Genomic DNA, 7,043 nt, shown 5'->3' on the forward strand with positions numbered 1-7,043 from the left:
TATTCAAATGGCTTAAATTTTGAAACCAGTGCTTGAAAAATTGTGCTGCATGTGCTCTGCAATAATAGTTTTTCACGTATTATGCTTTTTCCCCTCAAACATAACGACATTTTAGTGGTTTAATAATGCCATTTAAAAATTCTAGTTAAAAAGGCATTTGCTCTGTCAGAGTTACTCATCAAACATCTGCCATATCAAATCACCAGTAGTAGATTTATCTTGATGGACCAGCTCCAGTGTTTTGAACCAGTTTCACTATAACTGGACCAAGCTTACATTACTCCTTTTGGGGTCCTAAAGTCAAGTTCACAAACAAATAAAGCGTGTTTTGATAATTCTATCTGCTGCTCAACAGCAGACTTGAGATTGAAATCAAAGCTGATCCAGTTCAGGAGCTGAACTGCTTTCTTAATGTGGATGGTGAAACTTAATTTGCCTTTAGATCCAGCCTGAGTGCTGTAGCAGAATTGTAACTGCTTTTATTTCTTTAACCTAACATGATGAATAGAGGGAATAGAGCTGTCCCACCAGGGTGCTGCCTCTCCTATTACTCTGTTTTTTAAAGAGCTTCAAAAATAGGGCTGCTACACATTATTACTTTTGGTCTCTTGCTGGTTGAGGTGGGCAATTGGTCTTGGACAAACATGGGAAGTAGGTGGGTGCATATTCTGGCTCTAGGCATCCCAAGTAGGATCACACCAAATTACTGGTGTCATGGTACATGCCAAATTCAGGACAAGCATGCAGTGTTTCTACTGGTCCATTCTTTCCAAAAGCTGCATCTTAGGTGCGTTTCTTGTGGCAGAAAAGTGCCAGAAGAGCACGTGGCTCAGAAACAAGTAGAAGGATTTTGGAGGTTTCTAGATCGGTTGTGTTTGACTTCTGCTATGCATGAAGTTCTTCATGCTGTGTCAGCTCTATTAAAATGTTTGCAGCTACTCTCACCCCTTACCTAAGTGGTTTTGTACTTGGACTCAAATGCAGTGGCGAGGTGGAAAAAGTCTGGGTGCCCAAGCAGAGGAAGACATTCCATTTATTTTGATACTGGACTGCCCAGCACGTGGCATGTAAAATGAGTTTGCAGACCAAATACTGTTAAGCAAGTTGCTCATGCTGTATCTGTTGTTTTTTGGAGTTTTAGGAACTATGGGTGGAAAGTACACTTACTTTGGTTCTGTAATCTGTCAAATAGGGAATGCAGCTGATGAAGGAAGAAGAATCTGTCCAATACAACTGAAGAGAACTGCATCAAAATACAGTTCTTGTTTTACACTCTCCTTATATCAGCCTATTAGTTGTGCATCTTCTTTTGAAAGATCCTTCTCACCTCACCATATTTTTGTGAGGGTTTTTCAGCAGACTTTTCTGTACTAACGCATAGAAAAATGTACTGCCTAGCAGTGCATGGCCATCCCCATTGATGCAGAACTTCACAGCCATGAGAGGGCAGCAGGTGTGAGCGCACACTGCTGCCTTCTTTCTGTTTGAGGGCTTTTAAGCAGAAAATAGATTTGAATACAAAAATGTTTGTTAAAAATGATATAGCTGGTGCTATTAAAACTTGAGTTCGTGTTCCAGGCAGATGGCACAAGCTGTCATGCTCTGGCTTTCTGTTTGTTCTTATTTTTTCTGACAATCAGCCCGGTGTTAACTATGCTTTCTGCAGCAGGGCAGCACCTCCGGCTGCAGGAAGCAGCACAGCACATCCCTCCCTGGCAGCAGATGATCTGGCCGGGACCCTCACAGCTCCTTGGCCCTCTGTGAGTCCTTCTGCACTTCAGCCTCCTTTGCTCTGAGATCTGAAGTGACACGTTTCTCGGTGATGAGGAGGCAGTGGTGGCTGCTGATGGTCTTTATATCAACACACACTTTTTAGAGTGCCCTGTGGTGCCCTTGTGCAGTGATTTCTGGACTAGTGCGCTCCAAACTCAGGAGGTTTTGTTTTCACCCTGAGGTTTGCAGGACAATGCTTCCTCATTGCTGGAATGCCAGCAACAAAAGTTGGGTGTGCTGTGGGGAGTGCAGTGTCATGGACTCCTCAACAAGACTATAGGGGCCACGTGAGTTTGCTAAGGGGAGGAATGGGGTGGAGGTGCTCTTGCCCCCATGTCAGCGGTGTTCATGTTTTCATGCTCCGATGCTGAAATATCACTGCAGCTGCCAGGCAAGGAAGGCATGGCAGCACCCAGAGGTGGGAGTTAGGCAGAGGGGAGCTGTGCTGCCAGCCTGAAGCTGCCTGGTCTGCTGATCCCAGAGAGATCTGGGATCTCTTTTGTAGGTGCAGCAGCTCTGCAGTGCTAGCAGGAAGAAATGATACGAATGTGTGCAAGTTGCTGTGACTCAGTGCTCCTGGGGCATTGCTGAGCTCAGCTATAAAAAGCTGTGTGCACTTAGTCCCTAAAACTGCATTTCTGAGGCTCCTTTCACATCCTTCTCGCATGAGCATTTACAGGCCTCATTTTCCCCTACCTTGCACTTTCTGCAGATTTTTACATCTGTGCAAATGGCGCTAAGACTCAGCGTTTTTGACGTGATAGCATTTAGCATATATGCTGTATTTGCTTGGCGCAAGCATTTGAGGTCTTGGCAGGGGCGAGGCAGCAGGGAATCAGCCAGTTGTTTGCAGCCTCCTCCGCAGGCCGCAGGTCAGAGCTCCTCTCCTTGCCCCCAGCACTGTGCCATCAGCAGCTGTTAGCCGTGTTAGCGCATCGCGCTTTTTCCCCTCGAGGCCGAGCACATTATCTCTGCAACACTCCAGCACCTTGCTGGGAACATGCCACCGTTCTGCTTTCAGAGTGTTTTGTTAATGCCAGTGACCTTGACGGTGTGACCACAACACCTGCTTCACCTGATAAGATCATTAATTTTTCTTTGCAGCCTTTGTGTTGAGCGTAAGCAAATCTTCATTTATACCTGGAAAACGTTGCCCAAACACCAGCTTCCTGAGCACTGACCTTCATCTCCCTGTATTTTTTGAAGCAACTGGAAGAAATCCCTTCAATGGAAGTGGGGTGAAGGCGAGCCCCTGGCTAGCTGAGGTGGAGGAGGATGCGGGCAGCAGTGGCTGTCCCTGCACTGCAGCGGCAGCTGCCTGTCAGCCAGCATGAGAGCGGTGAGCTGATCCATACTTTCCCTGAGCCGCAGAGATAAGCCACACGTACACAATAAGTGCACTCCCAAAATAAACACGCTGGGAAGAGCAGGGTCTTTTTGATGATAAACGTTCCCAACCTGCTAGCTGCTCTCTGTTAGTTCACCAGCTTGTGGCCGCTCTCTATGCCTGCATCCTCCATCTGTCTGGGTAGGACAATCCCAGGGCACGCAGGCCGTGCTGTCCAGGCCCACTGTCGCCATGACATGGTGCCTTGCCTCTACGTGTCACTGGCAAAAGGCTGCAATCACCCTTACTTTGTGTGAAAGTAGCAGATGTCCTTGGCGGAAGTCCTGCTCCAAAGCCCCTGATCGTAGCCTTCCCGGTTCTCCTGTCACGCTCGGGCTGAGGCTGCTGCTATTCTGCCCTACTCTGCAGCAGCAAATGCTGTATTTAGGTGTCTCACTGCCTCAATAAAAGCGCGGTGGTGTAAGCACTGTGTCCTGGAAATGCAGGGGATGACAGTGTCTCAGAAGATTGATCATATCACTGGTGCAGGCCAAGAGCACGTGCACCAAAAGGGAAAATCACAGCCTGCAGGACAGGGCATGGGACAGGCAGCTCCAGCCTGTGCTGTGTGACTGTGGGTGCGAGGTGCAGATACTTTCAACTCTTTGTTTTTGAGCTTTTTGAGTGGTTCGCTTATTTAGACGAGGATAAATACTTTTAAGGCTGAATAAGGTTTGCCATAGGATTCACAAGACCAAATGCCACATTATGGCAGATACAGGGACAAAATCAGCAGCTCCAACTTTCTAGGCTGGTGTTTTTGACCACCTGGCCTCTTTGATAATTTCAAAGGGCCTTGGATAAAAGTAGCTTAGGAAATATAAAGGCCTCTGATTTCCTTCCAGAGACACTGCACGGGAGCAGCGAAGAAACACTTTACCATCAGCATTTCTGTCGTTCTCAGGTTACGGCCATAAAATTCCAGTTTTCAGGCCTGTCAGCAGATATTTTTCTTAAGTATTTGAAGTACTTCAGCGGTGTTATTTACATAGCCTCTTGTGCACTGGCAATCCTGCCTTTGAAGTCCTCGGTTTTAGGAAAGTTGCTTACAAACAACTTATCCACGTGCAATGGAAGTCTGTTCATATTATAAAACACATTTTAAGCTGTTCCTTCTACCTTTCCAGCAATCAATCTCAAGTAAGATTTTAACAGTGAATATTTCAGTCCCATTGGTTAATTAGAAACTGTTTTTCTTCTTTCTGGTTCTAACTCAGAGCAGATATTTCCCTTCAAAGTATAGCAGAGGGAGTGCAGAGCAGCAACATGCCCAGCATGTCTCAACAATAAAATAGATAACATACAAAAACACATTAAAAAAGGGGGCAAAAAATAACAAGAAGAGTAACTTCAGAGTTATGTTTCTGAAAAGAATACACCCCAATTATTTGTTTGATTTGAACTGCTGTCTTTACCAAATGAAGTGTCGTAAGTCCTGATGCACCCAAGGCACACTCAGTCCAAACCTACACAAAATTGTCTGTAAAATTTTATATTTTCCTTGTATATTTCCAGTACACAAATGCCTCCATAAGATCCTTGTGGAATGCTGGTATCGTTAGTAGCTAAAACAAATAGTGATACATTTAGAAATGCCAAACATTTAAAAACAAAGTCACATTTTGTTTTAAGTAATAAACACATACTGCAGGGAGAGACATAAATGATGTGCTCTGTATTTCGGACAAAGCAGTGTTTGTAAATGGGCTGGAACGTAGCAGGATATTGATCGCTGCCTCTTGGGCTCGCCAAGCACAACCATCTCCCAGCAGAATTGTTCCCTCTTGCTGCTGCCCTTTATTTAACCGCTTGTTAAATGGAAGAAAGATAACAAAGGCATGAGATAAAACAATGCTGTCTGGGAACGCCTTTGAACAAATCCAATTATATGTTAAGAGAGCTGCAGGAGTGGGATCTGATCCTGCAAATTAACTGTGGGGAAAGCTCTCACGGGTGCTTGGCACCGTCCTGAGCAAACACCTCTGTTCCTCATAGGTCTTCATCAATCCTCCCCACATGAATTTTCCCAATAATATTTAGCCCCTCTAAGGCGATTCCTGTTTCCTCTGAGTGAAGTTCTCTAGCTAATAGGCTAGCAACAAAAGTGGTAATAATAATAAAAAGAAAAGGCAAAGATGGGCAGAAGGAGCAGACGAATTACTGCACATAGCTTGTAGATTTACTGTGACAGCAGCTGTATTGCTCCAAGTCAGATGTGCCATTGTAGAAACACATTTATAGCTGGTCAGTCAACAACTGGTCGCAAAAAGCCTCCAGAATGCTCAATTCAACAAGTCCTAGCTTATTTCCACACAGCTCTTAAGACCGCTGAAGCTATGATGGATGGCACCTGGCTTGAAATCCCCTTTCCCGAAAAGCACAAGACTGCCAATATTTGTAAGCTTTACTTACACAGGTCAGCAAATATAATAGACAAATATGCAGAGCAAAATGCATTTTGATTGATTAGATCAGCGTTAGAGAGAAGGTACGTGTTCTTTATTAGGGATATTTGTCTTTTCACCTTTTGCACTGTGCTGCTTGTTAGAGCTGATGGAGCTTTTTGCATGTATTTTTAAATACTGGTAAGTGCAAAAGACATAGGAAAGGCTTTTCAGTGGATTTTCTCTTACTTAACTGAAATGAGGTCAAATCTAATGCTGACCTAATCATATCTTGTTAAGCTCCAATAGAACATATTTCCCAAATAGTCACTGCATCGTTGAGAATCAACCTAAACTACAGGACAAGAAGGGCAACAAAGAATCCTGTTTTTATAAATAGTTCAAGTGTTGGGTATTGAAACAAATATTCCACTAGCAATATTTTTTTCTGTTTCATCTCACGTACTCAGGAATCCTCCAGCTTCTTCCATCTAACACTGTCGCCAATAGGTGGTGCTAACAATTTCCAAATTCAGTACGAGTTGGTCCCCTTTGTTCCTCAAGCAAACCCTCCTGCCCGCCTCATCCTCCTGGCAGATCTTCCTCTAAGCCTGTTCTTGATGATATGCGATTCCCAGCAGATTAATCTAATTTTTCATACTCCTCCTTTGCTGCTCTGACCTTTAGTCGCTCTTGCGTGCTGGTCTCTGGGTTTTCCCTGTGCTCCATTTGCTCACAGCCAACTGTCGAGCAGAAATTCCTGGGAATGCGATTCCTGCTCCCAGGGCTTTGGCTGCGCTCCCAAAGAACTTACCTTTCTCTTTGTTCAAAGTTCTTTGATCTTGATTGTATTTTTCCATTCTTTCTCGAAGTGGGTCTTAACACTGCTCCAAAACAAAAAAATCACTTTCTCTCCAACTCATCTTTAATAGGACTTTTTAAAATTCTGCATGTAAAAGCAGGAGACAGAATGTAAAGGAAGGAAAGGTCATATAAATATAAAGCAAAGTCAAATGATATAGTGACTTCAGTCTTCTATCTTAAGCAAGGATATTCTTTAAGATCATTGATTCAGAATTCAGACCGGTAGATATTTGCTGTTTTCAGTGACAGTCAGTTTCAGAGCAATAGCCTGTTACTCCAGCCAACAGGCACTGCAGAGCTAATTCTCCTGGTGCAGGCCATGACGTCAGATTTGCACAGGTGGGAGAAAAAGGCTGTCCCTGCCCCAACATCAGCACGGTGAGTGGCACTGCTCTGCACTGGAGCCAAGAAATGCTGTGGCTGTGGGACCAGAGCAGGAATGCAGGAGCCACACTGGACATCAACACACCCAGCTTCACAGCTGTGATACTCAGGGGATGTACCACATCTGTATGTTATGAAAACACGGTGGAACAAATTTTCATGGTGACCGAAGCAAAGAAATGTGCAGTTTGTGAATCTCACCTGCATTTCAGTGTGTCTGATCTAGAGCCCTACATCTTGGGCAGTTTTGG

This window comes from Lagopus muta, chromosome 4 (assembly GCF_023343835.1).
Source record: "Lagopus muta isolate bLagMut1 chromosome 4, bLagMut1 primary, whole genome shotgun sequence".
Taxonomy (NCBI): domain Eukaryota; kingdom Metazoa; phylum Chordata; class Aves; order Galliformes; family Phasianidae; genus Lagopus; species Lagopus muta.